Source organism: Pongo pygmaeus, chromosome 2 (genome assembly GCF_028885625.2).
Source record: "Pongo pygmaeus isolate AG05252 chromosome 2, NHGRI_mPonPyg2-v2.0_pri, whole genome shotgun sequence".
NCBI lineage: Eukaryota > Metazoa > Chordata > Mammalia > Primates > Hominidae > Pongo > Pongo pygmaeus.
Genome location: NC_085930.1, coordinates 63423717 through 63440665, shown reverse-complemented (window position 1 = coordinate 63440665; position 16949 = coordinate 63423717). Strand labels below are relative to the sequence as shown.

The following is a 16949-nucleotide window of genomic DNA, read 5'->3' as shown; positions in this document are numbered from 1 at the left end:
GAAGAAAGAAGATTCTTAACAGGGAGACCCTCTCTGGGCTTGTGGTGAGATCTCCCATGGGGTGTCTGCCCCCACGCCCCGCACCCATTGTAAACTGGTGCATGTAGGAGTGTTGGTATAACAGGCCCATGACTTCCAGTGTTGTCAGAAAAGGCCACCTCAGGCCTGTTCAACAGAAGTGCCAACCTCAACATTCGCTTCCTAGAAGGCCCAAGACCGTAATAAAATGATATTTATTGTTTACTCTGGTTATAAAAGTCATACATTTTTGAACAGGCACAGTGGCTCACTCCTGTAATCCCAGCAGTTTGGGAGGCTGAGGCGGGCAGATCACTTGAGGTCCGAAGTTCGAGACCAGCCTGGCCAACATGGCGAAACCCCATCTCTACTAAAAACACAAAAGTTAGCCGTGCGTGGTGGTGCACGCCTGTAGTTCCAGCTACTCTGGAGGCTGAGGCAAGAGAAAACAAGCTGCTGGATTTGGCCCAGTGGCCAGTTTGCTGACCTTGTTGTAAGCCATGATTTGTTTGGATAAACCAGTGTTTATTTAATTAATCCCATAGTGATGGGAAATTGGCTGGTTACAATTTCTCTTGTAAACCACTCTGCCTTTTTTTTTTTTTTTTTTTTTTTTTGAGACAGTCGTGCTCTGTCACCCAGGCTGGAGAGCAGTGGTGTGATCATAGCTCACTACAGCCTTGACCTTCCAAGCTCAAGCCTTCCTCCCACCTCAGCCTCCTGAGTACCTGGGATTACATGCGTGCCTCCATGCCTGGCTAATTATTTTTTTTAGAGACTGGGTCTCACTATGTTGCCCAGGCTGGTTTCAAACTTCTGGGCTTAAGTGATCCTCCTGACTTCGCCTTCCAAAGTTCTGGGGTTACAGGAATGAGCCACCGCACCTGGCCTCTATTTTTAATGGTTGTAAAAGACAAATAACATAAAGCTGACCATCTTAACCCCTTGAATGTGTACAATTCAGTCATGGTAAGTAGATTTAAAGTGTTGTGCAGTGAATTTCCAGAACTTTTTTGTCTGGTAAAGCTGAAGCCAGTGAACTTCTTTCGAGTGGGCGGCTTTACACGTTGGTCTAAGCAAGAAGTGGGCTTGCTGGTCGAATGGGGTGCACGTGTTTGAGATGCTGGGTACGTGTTGATGAATCATTGACCCCACAGAGGTTGCCCTCATTTTCACTCTGGCCTGATATCAGTGACAGCCCTGGGGCATCAAGATGGAGGGGTAGCACCTCCCTGGGGAGCTCCTGCCTTCGGGACTTTAGGAAACGGGATATAAAACAATTCATCCCAGAGAAGCAGCCCCCAGTCTGCTAGCCTTTCTCATTTGGGGAAGACAAGAAAAAGCCAGCAGACAAAAAATAGCTCTGAGTACTGGGCCAGACTCGAGGTTGAAAAACATACCCCATCCTCTAGAGGAGATGTACTGTTAGGACCTGAGCTTAGGGGTCCCGTGAGCCTGAGTGTGAATGTCATTCAGTTTCTACCCTGCTCTGTGACTCTGGGCACATCGTTTAACCTCTCTGTGGGCTTCAGTGTCCTCTGTCAAAACGGGCCTGATGTAGAAGCTCCCTTCTCTGGTTGTGAGGGTCAGGGAAGAAAAACCGTGAAAGTTAGCAGTTCTAACTGTGAACGTTAGCTCAGAACGGCACATAACAGTTCTTCAATAAATGAAGTTATCACTGTTATTGCTAGTATTATTGTGATTATGTTTGGCACCTCTATCTCAGAGAAGTCTGAATATATGCATAGTAATTGCATCTGCAGCCCTCTACAGTTTGCACGGTTTTTCTAGCTTTGATACCTACATCATCTTGTAGGGGAGTTACTACTGCCCCCCATTTACAGGTGAGAAAACTGGGGCTCAGGAAGGCAGTGAGAAACTGGAAGTCAGCCACGTGTCAGGACAGGAGCCTGGGTTTAGCCCACATCTTTGGCTTTGGTTTTGCACTGCTGCTGGGAGATGGGGCCAGGGCAGGCAGGTGCCTCCTCTCTGGCCTCAGCCTCACAGGAAAGCTTGGGCCTCAGGTGGAGTGAGGATGTCTTGGGTGCATCTTCTCGTCTCGGCTCTTGGACCCAGCAGGGGTCGGAGGGGGATTTCTTAAGGGAGGGGGCTTTTTCAGAAATGGACAGGGACTTTTGGGACCATGGCTGCCCACCTCAGTGAAGTCTGAGGGGAGTTCCTGGAAAGCATTTCCATCTGTCCATGTGTTCTAAGTCAGTGGACAATTAAGTCCAGAAACCGCCTGGACTTAAAAAGCAGGCACCGCCAGGATCCATGGGGCTGCAGACAGCCTTGGGGGTTTTGGAGGGCTGGCTCCTCAGGCACCCATGAAGGAAGGTGCCCTGGGGTCAGTATTCAGACCCAGTTGCCCGCAGGGACTCTCAGGGTACCTTTATCTACTCATGTCTCCACGCACTTGCTGGCAGAGCTGGAACAAGTCACTAACCCTCTGTGTGACCTCTGATTCGCCATGGAAAAAAGAGTGAATAGAACAAATCATTTATTCCCAGGGTAGGTTCTTGGGGTAGCAGTGCCGAGCTTGGGTGAGTCTCCACCCCTTCGATTTAGGAGCTGATGCCCTGGTGCGGATCTCTCCTCCTAGCTGAGTGTCCTCCACTAAGTCAGGCACAGAGCACGTGCAGCATAGGGCCGGTGTCCAGGCCCCACCCCAGCTTGGCCGCTTAGTGGCTCACCCTTTGGGGGCCTGCACGCAGGCCACCTTGGCTTCCTGTCATTGCTTCTCACCCCCACCCTCCTCCCAGCCAGAGGTAGAGTTGCATCCCTGCTCTTCAGCCTCTCAATTCCTAGCCCCAGCTTGGCTCCCACCTCCAAATCCCTACCCTCATTCCTCTTGCTCTGTGGAGTCCCACCTGGGCCATTGTGTTGCAAAGGACTCATGCCTCCTACCTCCTTTGCTGCCTCTGTCACAAGGAGGGGCTAGGTTCTCATTTATGTTTTGCGGGTTGAGTTTTCCTGAGAGCTTCTGCTAGTCTCACAGCCCCTCAAGTCTCTTCTGGTCATCCTGCCAGTCCTGGACAAGGGTTCCCGGACAAGGGTCTGTCTCTTGTCCCTTAAGTTACTGGGGGCCCAGAGAGACCAGATTCTGATGAGGAATCCAAGACTGGGTCCACATCAATGAGAAGGAAGCCAGGATTGATTAGCAATGTCTGTCAAGGGGGCAAGGTGGGAAGAGGTGGCATGTGTGTTATCCACATGACACCCTTAGTAATGGGCATTTGCTTTGGAAAAACTGTAGAGGAACCCAGAGGACTTCAAAAGGACTCTACAGCCAGCAGGCAAGAGGTGTCTTCTGGATAGGAAGAAGGGGACGAAGTGCCTCTGGAAGGACAGACAGTGTGCCCAGGGGAGGGAGCCCTGCTGTGCCAGGCCTTCTCATGCCTCGGTGTGATCTCACACCTGGGATGTGTGTGAGACACTCACACATGAATATTGTGAGACAACATTCATTCACTTAGTAAATATTGAGCAACCACTATACACCAGGCACAGTGCAGTTGGTAAAGAGCCAGGAGGCTGGACCTTGTCTCAGGTGGGTAGAAGGAAGCTGTTTGTGACTGTGGGCTCATGAGCCTGTCTGCCTCCACCTTTTCATCCACTCTCCTCATAACAAGCCTTCTGAGGCTCAGAGAAGTGCAGTGACCTGCTCAAGGTCACACAGCACCTTGAGACCTCAGGCCTCTGCTCCTCTCAGAACCACCTTCCTGTTTTGGTGCTGTCAAGAGAATAGTATTTGGTGCTACTTCTTTGGGCAAGTCCATCTTCTGCCTGGGCCTCAGTTGCCCCATCTGTAAAATGGGCCCTATGATAACTACTGGGTTAGCAAGTGCATGTAGGAGAAAGCATCTTGGTATTTTGAAAATACCAAATGTGTCTTATTAATTAATATTGGTCATAATTCAGGGGTGATTTATTCACATTTAACAATCCAGACATTCAGTGAAGTCTCTCATCCTAAAGGAGACAAAATCAGGGAGTGTGGCCTTATGTGGGCCAAGCGATCCCTGTGCGGCCGAGTCTGGAAGTCTCATGGCTGGGTTCTGGACCTGCAGGATGATTCTGGGAAGAAGGGTTGTCCCAGCTTAAGGTCATGGAGTCGAGACCTTTTGTTTCCCTTTGGCCTTTCTAGTCCATTTGAGAAAGTCACCTTTTCAAACCCCTGCCAGCTCTGCCTAGTACTGGAAATGCCCCGGCAAGAGTGTTTGATGTTAGGGGAAGTTTGGGGAAAATCTCTAAGCATATAAACATTGAGAATTGAAAGTCTGATCAGTCATCCAAAAGTTATGGACTTTTGCTGTGGTTCAGGCCCCAGCTGGGGCTAGGGACCCAGAAATGAGCTGTCTTCTGTCCAGCCTGGGAGCTTGTGTGGGAAGATGCTACAAATCAGGACCCTGTCAGGGGTGGGGAGGGTCTCTTGAAGGTGCTTTGGGCATGCAAAGTTAAAAAAAAAAGCTCCCAGAGGTCTTGAATATCAAAAATATGCCAGTTGGGCACCAGACAGTGAGGGCATTCCCAGTAGGGGAAACAGCCCTTGGAAAGGCCTGGTAGAGAGTAGAAGCCTGGAGTGATTTTCTACAAGCCCTAAGGAGTGCAGCGTGGCTGGGGTGTCCTGCTGTGGGCAGTGGAGAGGGGAGAGGAGCTGCCTGGGGTGGGGGTGGGGGTGGGTCTGGCTCGGTGGCCTCGGATCTGTTCAGAGTGGTTGGTCTTGATTCACTTTGGGGAACCAGCCAGAAACAGGAATCCTTATGTCATGGTTCCAACTGCCTCTTAAAGGTAGTGCTTGTTGTTTTGACAACTGGCTTCTGAACAGACAAACCCTGCCTTCAACCAAACACGGCTGCAGGAGAATCACAGGCACGGCCACAAGTCTCCAGAGGAAACCCACTCTAACAAGATGTCTAACCCAGTTTGCTGACTCACGTGGTTTTGGGAGCCTGTGAAGTGCATTGGGAGGGAGGGGACAGGGACACAGCGCTGTCGAAGGAAGCTCGGTCGAAGCTGCTTGTTGACACACAACACCGGCTGGAGAAACCGTTCAGCTGGTATTTTCCCAGTGTGGCAGATGAGGAGCCCAGGGGTGTTTGTTTCTGCCTCTCTCTGCACTTAGCTGGATGCTAAGAAGGGGCGGAGTCAAGGTCAAGTGTAGGTTGAACGAAGGCATGCAATGGAAGATGGCTAATTTTTCTTGGGCACAGAGTATCCTGTTTCTCCTGAGAGCAAATCCAATTGTGTATTCGAGGCACTTCCTTGTACCTTCCTTGTGTAATTCACGATGATGATCCATTTTACAGATGATGCAACTGAGGGGGAAGTGACACTCCTGAGGTCACCACTTGCAGTTGGCAAGGGGTGCAGTGTTAGGTTCCAGCTAAAACCTAGGTGATGCAGCATGGGCGAAGGGTGGAACTAGGCAAACCTTATTTGGGCACAGAGTCCCGCAGGAGCTGCCTGCACTGGGAATACAGAGCCCAAGCAGCAGAGGCAGGGAGGGCCCCTCCTCTCCACACACATTGTCGGGAGGAATTATGTAGAACTCGGCCATCTGGGGGTCAGCAGGAACTGCTTGACCAAATAAATAGATGAGTCAATTAAAAAGGACGGATTTCTTGGCTATATATAGTTGTGGCCTAAATCTCAGGTATCCTTGCCCCCAAGGAGTAAAGGGAGCCGTTTTCAGATGGCCCAGGCTATAGACGGGAGAATAAGCTGATTACACCCTGGGCTGCCCTGGGTGAGACACTTTGCAGGAGTGAAAGGAAGCTCTAAGGAGGTGAGGGGTGGGTAGGGGACTCAGGGGGCAGGGAGGGTGGAAGGCAACAATTGCGTTTCCAAAAATGATGTGGGTTCGGAGACTCACCCATGGTCCTTCCCCTCATCAGTTTCGTTGAGATTAGTCACACCCCTGGATATCAGCCACCTAATTTCTCTGGCCAGTCTGAATTTAAATGGCTAAACATTTCTTCCCTAGCCTGCGGGGTCAGTAGTTAGTAATCACGGCAGGTATGCAGGACTCTCACCAATTATGAGTATAATTAAATGGGAAGATCCTTGCAAGCATTGAGCACTGGGCCTCGCGCAGCCAGGGCTGTTAGCTGCTGCTCTTATGATTGAGGCCAGCTGCCACCCGGTCCGTGAAAATACTTTTGATCTGGGCTAATTCAAGAGACCTGGATTCTAATCCTTGAGTTAATTTGAAAAATAATTCCCCTGCCTCCTGCTGGTTTCAGTTTCCCCCTGTGTTAGGTTGAGGGGGAGAGACTTCCTGGTATCTAAGGTCACAGCCAGGCGGTGCCCCAGAGCGCAGTGGTTATGGATCCAGACTCCAGTCCACCACTTCCTGGCTGTGCAACCTCGGTCAAGTCGCTTATTGATTCTGAGCCATAGTTCCTCATCTCCATTTGGGGTAAGTCCCCCTCACCCATCTCAAAAGGTGGCTGGTTAAGGATTGGGTAAAATAATGCGTCCACCTGCTGATCCCCGAACTGCACATGCAAGCCTGCAGCCCAGGGAGCTGGGATTGGCCACCAGGCTGGAGGATTTTGCATACATTTAAAGCATTTTGAGCGTGCTTTTAAGCCCCATTAGACTCTAAGATGCTACACAGTCTCACTACTTTCGGACTAATTAGGAGAAAAGTAAGCAGCTGTAATCAGTGAAAAATGATTTAAGGACAGAAAAAAATATTTAGCCTGATTAAAACATTTCTATTAGCTAGAATTATGTAAAGTGCCCGTCACAGTGCCAGACAAACAATGTCAGCTGCAGTTATTATTTCAGTTATACAAGAACAGGTGGAATTAGGAGAACCAAGGGTTGCTATGACAATAAGCCGGGACCCTCCTCATCCCTACCTGGGAGGAGGGCTGTCCCCGCCCTAGAGCTTCCTGCGGTCTTGGTGAGGAAGAAGAAACTTCTGGGCTGGCTTCCCAGGAGAAGGTGCACCTGAGGATAAGCAGGAATGTGTCTTCCAGGGCCCGGGAATGGCAGGGGCTCCCAGAAACGGCGTGGCAATGGGGGGTTCTGTGATAAAGGAACCCCTCTCTGGCTTTAGTTCTGCTGCGGAGCGTTCTTATGTGGTGTACTTTCCTGGAAAACACAGCCTCCCAGCACCCTGCGCTGTGCTGGAAGGGGCATTGTGACCTCATGCTCAGATATTCTGAGGCACAGAGACCCTAGGTGCTGGGTGTCTTCTGCACTCTCTGGCTGCTTCTGTGCCTCAGTCTCCCCTACCTCCAGTGAGTAAGTAGTGCTTGCTTGTCCACCCATGTCCCCATCTGCTCACAGAGCCTCTGCCTCTTTCCAGAACCACACTGGGTTCCCTTCTGTGACTCATGCTCTGTGAGGTCACCAGCAGCTGTAGTCACCTGGGAAATGGGGTTCAGTGGACTCTGCCCACGGTGAGAGGGTACAGGAGGCCAATGTGGGAGCCCTTTGGTCACACTTAATTCCTGGCAACCTGGGTGGCCCTGCCAGAGCCCCCAGTGGGACAAAGGTCTTCCCCAGAGGCCCGCAGCTTAGAGGAGGGCATGGCTCCTCTCACTGAGGATACTTGCCCAGGTCGCCCCCCACCAGACTACCAATGGGAGCCTCTGTTTTCCCACCTCAGCCCAAATCCTTGCTGGAGGCATCCTCTCAGTACCTGAACTGACCCAAGATGGGTTGCCAGGTGGACAGGGGTCGGTGGAACCCTCCCTTGGGGCCAAGGACCTCCGTGGGATTTGGGGCTGTGTGTTTCCTAGGCCTGGGAGAGAGCACCCCAAATCAGTAGGGAGCCCTGCTGGTCCTAGGACATCCAGGCAGCAGGGGAGGGAACTGGACATCCAGACCAGACCTAGGACATGGGAGACCAAGGCTCTCATCCAGGCTCAAGCAGCCCTTCTCCACTTGGGCCTCAGTTTCCCCACCTGTGCAATGGAGACACTAGGCCAAATGATAGTGTTGAATTTCACAAGCTACTCCAAATTCAAAAACAAAATTTGGATTGAGAAGTGGAGTGACCTGCCCTTGGCTGGCACACTTTTAATTTTACCACCGTATGGGGATTTTTTTTAAGTGACAACTGCTCTCACCATGATGTAAAAGGGGAAACCACATACCAAAAATAATAAGACCCCAAAAAGCATAAGGCAGTAATGTTAGAAGGCAAGGACACCTCACACTGTGGGCTGGGGAAGGCTTCATTCCAGAGTGGCATAGCCCACAGCCTGGCCTTGGACAGCCACAGAGTAGAAGCCCTTTGGGGAGACCTAAGAGCCAACCGCAATAATTGCAGCTGTCCTGAGTCCTGCTACAGGCAGGCAGCTCTTCCAGATTAGCCCCAGCATGAGTAGATGATCCCCTTCACACGTGGAGTTTTAACGTACACTTCTCTGGGCACCTGGCCCTGTCCTGAGCAATTAACCTGGTGTGATCGCCATCCACCCTGTGAGGTCGATGCCATTATCAGCCATGTTTTACAGGTGAGGAAACCGAGGCACAGAGCATATGCTGCCCAGGGTTGCAGAGCTGGGGTTTGAGCCCCATCAGCCTGGCTTCAGAGCTTCCTGGCTAGCCCCGCCTTCCTTCCCGGGCCTCTGTCTCCTTACTGTACTGTAAGTTGTTGGGCTGATCTGTCATTCAATAATGCCTAAAGGAGGGGTCCCCAGTGCCCAAGGACCTTCAGCCAGGAGCTGTGGGGTTTCAAAGCTGCCATGTTGAGGGGTCCCAGTGTCTGATTTCTGCAGTTGCAGCCATCCTGGGGGCCACCAGCAAGGTGACATTCCTCTCCTGAAGGTTTTCTCTCCAGCTGCCCAAGGTGTTGGCAGGGGCCAGCAGGTGGAGAGAAGCTGCCTGGCCACCCTGCTCCAAGGAGCTGCCCTGCTGTCCCCTCCTGTGGGTTGTTGGGGTTGCTCTGCAGGTCCATAGCAAAGTCCTTTTCTACTCTCGAGTCCAGTTCCCAGCCCCTGTAACTTCCATGTCCCCAGCTTAGCAGATGCCACCATCCCAAGGGCCAGAAGGGTACTCAGTACTTTGCATGGGGAACTGCAGGCCCTGATCCAGCCCTCGGCTCGTCCACTCTGCTTTCTGCCCTGAGATGCTCCCCTAAGGGCTAGGGGAGGGAGGTGATGGCAGGTTTTCACATCTGTGCTCAGATACCCAGGGACCCACCAACCCAGGGGACCCACGTTGCTCAGCAAGAATATTGATGGGGACCCCAGGATCCCCCAGTCACATGCACTGCAGAAGAGGAGGCTGGCCCCTGAGAGGCCTGGGAGAGAGAGAGTTGGAATAGAAGGGAGGGGGCAGCTAGGAGGAGGCCCAGGTGTTAGGGTGACACCCTGAATCTCAGAACCGGTTGGCCAGTGTTTGAGCCCTGGTCTTGGCCCTGTGAGATGATCTGTAAAGCACTCAGCAGGCATGGCGCCCAAGAGATGCTCAGCAGGGCCTCGGCTCAGAGCCCAGGCTGCCCATGGTTTGAGGAAGAATGCCGGTCAATTTTGTCATCATCCTGATAGCTTGAACTTTCTAAGTGCCTGCTGTATGCCAGGCACTGTTCTAAGCAGTCCATACATGTTTGGTTCTTTAATCTCTCAACAGCCTCACAACTTAGGTACTGTTATTACTCCCATTCTATATTTGAGGAACCTGAAGCACAGACAGGTTTATTTATGGTGTACAACTTTGTCTCCTGGGGAGGGTGCCTTCGCTGAGAGAGGGGCCGTGTGTGCAGGTGTGTGGGAGGGACATTTGGGACCCTGCACCTCCAGGCTTCTGAGTCTCCTGAGAGCAGGTCTAAACCACAGTCCAGAGCAGAGCAAGCCTCACCTTGGTCAAGCAGTGTCACCAGAGCCTCCGGTGGCCTTTCCTGCCATTGTTCCCTATGCCTGGGGAGGTGGTGTTTAAGGGACAGGTGTTTCTGCTGTTGGGGAAGTCCCACCTGCTGCCTCCACTGGAGAAAGTGACTCCTCTCTGCTGAGTGACAGTGAAGGGAGCCCCTAAGTCCTAGGCAATGTGCCTTGCAGCTCATTCCTGTCCTTAGAGACACTGCCTGGGGCCTGCTCAGCTGAACTGTGTCCCTCGCCTGCTACAGAGACAAGGCCAGGCTTCTTTTTCCCTCTGCACCCCACTAACCCCAGGAACTGGGGTTGGTCTCCAAGGCTTCTCCCCCCAGTATTAAACATGCAGGCCCCACTCAGCTGCCCAGCTCCAGGAGCCCTAGGTCACCCCTGCCAGCCTTTGCCTTGATTTCTCAAACTCCCTTTCTCTTTAGCAAGTGAATAAAGGCATGTTGGCTCTGTCCTGGGTCCACATCTGGGCTCTGCAACTTGCTATGGAGTAACCTTGGCCAGGTCATTCTCCTCTGAGCCTCATTTTCCTTATCTGTAAAATGAGGGCCAAGGTCTTCATCTGCCAGGGCCTGGTGAGGAGCAGCAGCAATAGGGAATAAGAGACTCTCTGGCAAACTCTCAAGTCCGGGATAAATGGCTATTGGGATGATCCTGGACTTAGTGAGGCTGGCAGAAGTGAAACTCAGCCTGGCCCAGCCCCTAGATGCTCACAGTCTGGCAGATGAGACGTCTGTGTGCACACACGCATCACATACACACACTGTCATCAACCAGCCTTAATCTCTTTCCTGAGCTGATTTTGTTTGATGTTTTGCCCAAGTGCCTCCCAGTTCATTATTAGCACCGCCATTCCCAACCTCACCTGATTTTAAGATTCACTTGGGAAGCTGGTTAAACAGGACAGATTCGTGGGCCCCCACCTTGAAAATTCAGTCAGTAGGTCTGCATGGGCCCAGGCATCTGCATTTTTAGCCAGTGCCTCAGGCAACTCTGATGTTCCTCATGTGAGGATTTTGGTCATCCACTAGTCCCTCCTAAGATCCCACAGACTTCAGCAATGAATGACTTTACAGATTATGAGGCCCGTTTACAGGTCAAGAAACTGAGGTTTCCCAAGGAGAACTTTGAACTTTATCCAAAGTTGCACAGTTCTGAATGAGAGTCCAGTGTCTGGTGAATGGTAGGGGTGATTTGAGCTGGAGGATGCTAAACGGAAGAGTCTTGGGTGGGCGGGAAGGGCTTTTGCAGGGAGGTGACACTTGGGCCAGGGTCTTCCAGGTGGGTGGTATCTACCTAAATGTAAGAGAACCCACAAATCAAGCACAGACTTGAAAGGGGCAATGCCGGGGAGACTCATGCTGGGCAAAAGGAGAAATAAGGTGGCAGAGATTGGGGGCAAGGCAGACAACTCTAGTAAGCCTGGGATTCCAAGAGGAGAAGTTTAGATTATTATCTAGGCAGCTGGGAGTCACTGATAGTTCTTGAGCTGGGGGCTGACATGGCAGGCATTTGGGGTTTGCTAGAAACAAACCCGGCTAAGCAGGTGGGAGCGGAGCTCAGGGCATGCCTCCAAGGAGTTTCCAATGGTTGGTGTGGCCTCTTGGGCCACACCATGAGTGACAGGCCATCAGAAGGTATACCATGTCCCCAGCACCCCCAGAGCTTAAGCTAAATTGCAATGGAAAGTTGAGGGAGATGGCTACCACTGGGGGTTGCCCTGGGAGATGGCCTCTGCATATAGGAAGACCACAGTTGAGAAGTGTCAGTCCTCCCTGCATCCTAGCCCCACCTGAGTATGGATTTTAGTGCTGAGCTTTTCTTCTGGCTGAGCAGTAGCCGCTGTTAGGCACCATCTTGTAGTGCTGGAAGTCGCTGCCACCGCTGCACCAACAGTTGCCAACCTGACAGAATTAGATATGAGCCTCATCCTCCCAGGTTTGGAAGAAGAGCTTATGTTCAGCCTCTGGCGTCCACTGTATCCCAATAAGTTGGGGTTGTCGGGAATGTCCCGCCCCTCCACCACATCTTTCAGGCCTCAGTTTCCCCTCTGTGAAATGAGTTCCCTCCAGCTCTGATGGGGTCGTCTGTGGAGGAGGCTAGAGACTGTAGCTTTGTCTTGTCATTGATCTGCTGTGTGGCCTGGGCCTCAGTTTCCTCATCTGTAAAATGGGTTTGGATGTGGACGTGCCAAGACCTCCGAAGCTCCACTGTGAGTCTTTGATTTTGTGTGGGATCCCAGGGCATCCCCTGGCACTTGGCAAACCTTTAGGGGCAGGAAAAATTAACTTCAAAGTCATTATTGGAAGATGCTCAGGAATGGACATATCGTTTAATGAAAAGTGATTTCCTAAAGATCTGGGGTTCATCTGTAGAGTTTTGACCATTTGATGGGAAACTGTGCTCAGATGTTGGGAGCACATCCTGGTCCATCCTTCCCCACTGTCCACAGCCCCCAGCATCTGTCATTGCAGTTTGCTGTCGCCCTCGTAGAGGAGCCCTCAGAATGCCTGAAGTGGAAGGCTGTTTCTCCCTACGCAGAGTGTCCCCAGAGCCCTGAACCCTAAACATTCCATCTGAAGAATCCTCGTCATGCTGGGCCTTGTATTAATACTAGATGTCAGGAAGCAGGACCTGGGTGACTGGGGAGTAACAGACAGCGACAGTACAGGCTGGGAACGCAGGGACAGAGCTGTCCTGGAGGCTGTCCCATCGATGCTGTGAGGGGTGCCTGCTCATTAGGCAGGGGAAGAGTGTACCGGGCTGAGGGCACAGCACAAGCCAAGGTGTTGGGGCTTGAGAAACCACAGCGTGTGCTTCAGCAACCCCTGGGGGTCTTGGGCTGGTTCTGGATGGTGGAGGGGGCCTAGGAATCTGCTTCCAGTTAAGAAGAGCAGGCCCCTGTGCTCCAGAACACAGTGGGCACTGGTGACCGACAGTGCTAGTTCCCCACCCTGTCTTGCTAAATCCCAGGCTGTTTGGTTCCTCTAGCACCACACTGTGGTCGAGCTGAATTTCTGAGTCCGAGTGAGGTGGGGCAGAGGTAGGAAGGAAGAAGAAAATACATCCTCGTCAGGGGGAAAAGCATGTTTGAAAGAGGAACAAGGAGGGGGAGGTCGTTTGCAAACATTTAATGAGGTAGGAGTTTCACATACTGTAGATGGGATATTGTGCCCATTTTAGAGAGGGTAACACTGACGCTGAAGAGAGAAGGTGACTTGCCCAAGGCTGTATAGCAGAGCGCCCTGACTGGTTTCCATGGCACTGTGGCATCCGGCAGAGCCACAGTGACAGAGTTGGGGGTGGCCCGGCTCCTGCACGTGCACCCTTAGCTGACTCTGTCACTGGAGCCTGTATCCTTCCAGTTTCTATAGAGCAAGGGAGGGGCTGCCCTCTGCTTTTCATAGCCAACAAGGAGCAGGGCTTTAGGCTTCTTACAGCTTAAAAGGAGAAGGTCAAGGAAATGGCAACCAACCTTTCTCTTTTCTTGAGTTTCTTTTTTGTGGCCTCCAGAAATAATCCTGGGCTCTGCAGAGCCTGTTTCAGGCTCTTGGTCTACCCTACCCCGCCCCCATTTCCGGCAAAACCAGGCTGAGGGCTGGGCTGCTAGCGAAGCTGACAGCAAGAGTGACAGCCCTGTCGCTGGTGAGTCAGTGCCAGGAGGTGGCTGCCTGCTGACTCACCCACTCCTTCCGCAGGCTCCAGGGGCCCCTACAGCAGCCTGACTCCAGCCAGCCCTGGGCCATGGGGGAAGGAGATGGAAAAGGGGCTTGGCTCCCTCTGACCCTTCACCCAGCCCCTGCACCCTGGAGCAGGGCTGCAGGCAGTGTGACCGTTGTGCTGTTATTGGCCTAAACACATAGCAACAGGAAAACAACCCCAAAACCCCAGCCTTAAGAGCAAGTCCAACAGTGCGCGACTCCCCGGGTCAGGAGAAGCCCCGACGTGTGCAGAATCTGCAGATGGGGCCACTCTCGGCCCTGCCTCTGGCTGTGGAAACAGGCCTCCAAGTACCCAAGGTAGGCATTTTGGTGGCCCTCCCCAAGCTTCTCTTTCTCCTCCAGCCCAGCTGTGGGTACCAAGTGCCCAGGAAGTCTACTGAGTGGTGTCCAGGGTCCCCTCAGACAGCATCCCAGGGACTTGACCTTCCTCTGTGTGTCCAGGCTGTCAGGCCCAGCTCTCAGGGATTCTTTGACCAGAGACGTCTTTGAAGCCTACCCTTGACCAGACACGGAACCTTGTCCTTCCTCTGAACTTGTAGAATAATTTTTGTTTCTTTAACAAAACGAGCCCCCCCCTCCTTCTCTAGTCGTTAGCGCTGTGAAGGTGGGAAGGTGACCCAGTACCCCTGTGATGGCCCTGGGCCAGGTGTGTAGCAGGTGCTCAGTCAGCCAGAGCTTTTGTTCCCTCCCGCCACCTCCCCCAGGGAGAATTGCCCCAGGTAAGCGAGTGCCTGCTCAGAGCAGAGTGGGCAGATGACTTCCCAAGAGCACATCACAGCAAAGGGTGACCCTGTTCCTTTCAAAGCGTGGCTTCACCCATGGAGCCGGCAGGGTTTGGGCTTCCTGCACAAGGATGTTGTGTTTGTGCCACCAGTCTTAGGTGTTAGGTCCTTGGCCAAGGGGAAGACATTCTGGCCACCCACCCCGCAGGTTCTCAGCTCATGGTGACGAACCCAGGCGGCCGAGGTGTGGGGTTAACGACTCTACAGGCACCACCAGAAAGTGTTAGCTGAGCATGGTAGCTCCCCTCTGTAATCTCAGCACTTTGGGAGGCCAAGGCGGGTGGATGACTTGAGGTCAGGAGTTTGAGACTAGCCTGGCCAACATGGTGAAACCCCGTCTCTACTAAAAATACTAAATAATTAGCTGGGTGTGGTGGCACACACCTGTAATCCCAGCTATTCAGGAGGCTGAGAAACGAGAATCCCTTGAACCCAGGTGGCGGAGGTTGCAGAGAGCTGAGATCGCACCCTGCACTCCAGCCTGGGCAGCAGAGCTAGACTCTGTCTCAAAAAAAAAAAAAAAAAGTCATATAAGTACCTGCAGGGAAAAAACCAACATGGGCCCTTAAGTTCCCTTTCAGAGTAGATGGGAAGGGTTGGTGGCCAGGGACAATCCAGGGCTTTTAGCCAAAAGCATTGAGCCCTCACTGGGGCAGCACAAAACTTGGGATAAATCCAGGTTCTAACTCTGGCCTTGGGGGCCCCGTCCCCTCTTCCTCTCTGCCACACACTGGCTTTCTGTTTCTTCACTATGTGCACCATGGCCCTCTTTACACCTGCTGTTCTCTGCTCTTAGAACAGTGTTCCCCCATTTCTTTGCCCCCAGTTCTTTGCCTCAGCTTCAGTGTGGTTAAAAGCTTGTTCCCTACAGCCGAGCTTCTGGGTTTGAATCCCAGCTGTATGACCTTGGGCAAGTGGCTTTACTTCTCTGGGCCTCTTTCCATCATCCGGGCTGGTGAGGAGTAAGTGAGTGAGTTGGTGCCTGGAAAGGGCTTGCCACAGTGAGTCCTCAGCGAGCTGCTGCTGTTATGAAATGTCACCTCCGCAGAGGGGCCTACTTTGTTGCCTTCTGTGTGCTGGGCACTGTCGTAAATAATTGCTCATTTATGTGTTTAGTGTGTATCTCCCCTTCTGCAGGTCAGCTTGGTAGGGCTCACCCACTGTCTCCAGTTCCTAAAGCAGTGCCTGGCACATAGTAGGGTGAGTTAACAGCCACTGCTTGTGAAAGCCACTCAAACCTTTGTTCTAACCCTGGACCTCTGAGCTGCAGAGGGGAAGTGACTTGGCCTGCATGACCCAGCTTTCTGACCTCGCCCACTGGGCTCTGCTGTGGGGCACCTCCATTTGGAGTATGGTGTGTGCCTCAAACACCTTCATCTGGGGCAGCGCCAGCCACCCTGCCTTATCCTGGCCCTTCCCAGGCCATCCTGCCACCGGGAGCCTGCCGTGCCTCCACCCCTCCCCCTGCAACTGGCATGGTGACACTCTCCTTGCTGCCTCTCCTCTGCTGCCAGACTGTGGTTCTCTGGGGCTTTGGGCCAGGTCCTGCCACTTCCAAGGAGATGATAAAACAGTTTGGACCCAGTCCCCAGACCTTGTGTTCACCTGCCAATGTTTTTATGAGGGGAAGGTGACAAGTTGGCTGTCTATTGGACTCATACCGTGTCTCACCACCCCCGGCATTGTTCCAGAGGCTAGTTCTTTGCAAAACCTGCTCACTGTCATTCACTCTCCCCCAGCAAACCACAGACTAAGAAGAACTACGTGGTCTGGCTGGTCCCCGTCCAAAGGTCACCTTGCCCCAGGGTGGCACCAAGGTCATGGAATTGGGATGTGGGTGCAAATCCTGGCCCACTGTCCTGTAGCTGTGGGACCTGGGATAAGGCTTCCCCCTTCTCTGAGCCTCGGCCTCCTGATCTGTGAAAGGCAAGACTGATGAGGCTGGGGGTGAGGTAGAGGCTTTTCTGCAGGTTGAGGACTAAGTGTGATCCAGGCAGGAGGCTTCTAGCGGAGGTTGGGGGTCTCTGAGGGTAGACCCGTACTTTGGTGGGGTGGAGGTTGCAGTTAAATCAGGAGAGGGGAGGACCTCATCCGAGGATGCTGAACCCCAGGTAGATAACAAGCCCCTGTCCCAGAGATGGCATGCTGAAACAATTTCCTCAACAGAATTCACTTTCACTACGACCAGAATATCTTTGCTCATTGTTTTGGCTTTGTTCCGGGCAAAACAATGCCTGGCTTCCTGGATGACCTCACCAGGACAAGCCATCAGGGCTGTAGGCCAGCCTGGTCAGCATCTCCGCACGAGCCCATTCTTCCCTTTGCCACGGCCACCTTACGTGACCTGGGGGCAATAGTGTGACCAAAGGGAACAAACTGGCCACAGGCTGAGTCTGGCCCCCTCTGCATTTGTGTTTGACCCAGGTGGTGGTTTAGAAACTGAAAAATGTGTGTGTGCATACAGCCCAGATTTCAACATCTCTTGAGAAGCTGGAGGATCCAGCCCCAGTGGGCCCCAGTCCCAAAGGCACCTGCAGTAGTGGGAGCTAAGGAGAGCTGCCTGTGAGAGTCCAGACTCCTCCTGT

At 52.6% G+C, this 16949-nt stretch overlaps 1 protein-coding gene across 3 annotated transcripts in view; it reads left to right on the top strand.

The window, feature by feature from the left end:
- Positions 1–16949, top strand: part of SLC6A6 (solute carrier family 6 member 6) — an 87497-nt gene that overhangs the window by 17306 nt on the left and 53242 nt on the right. Inside the window, exon 1 of one of the 3 annotated variants that reach the window (XM_054482263.2) lies at positions 13589–13879. The exons of the other annotated variants lie outside the window; for them this stretch is intronic. The gene's annotated coding sequence lies outside the window, so the exon portion shown is untranslated. Of the gene's footprint in view, positions 1–13588; positions 13880–16949 lie in introns of those variants that run through there. 3 annotated transcript variants of the gene reach the window in all.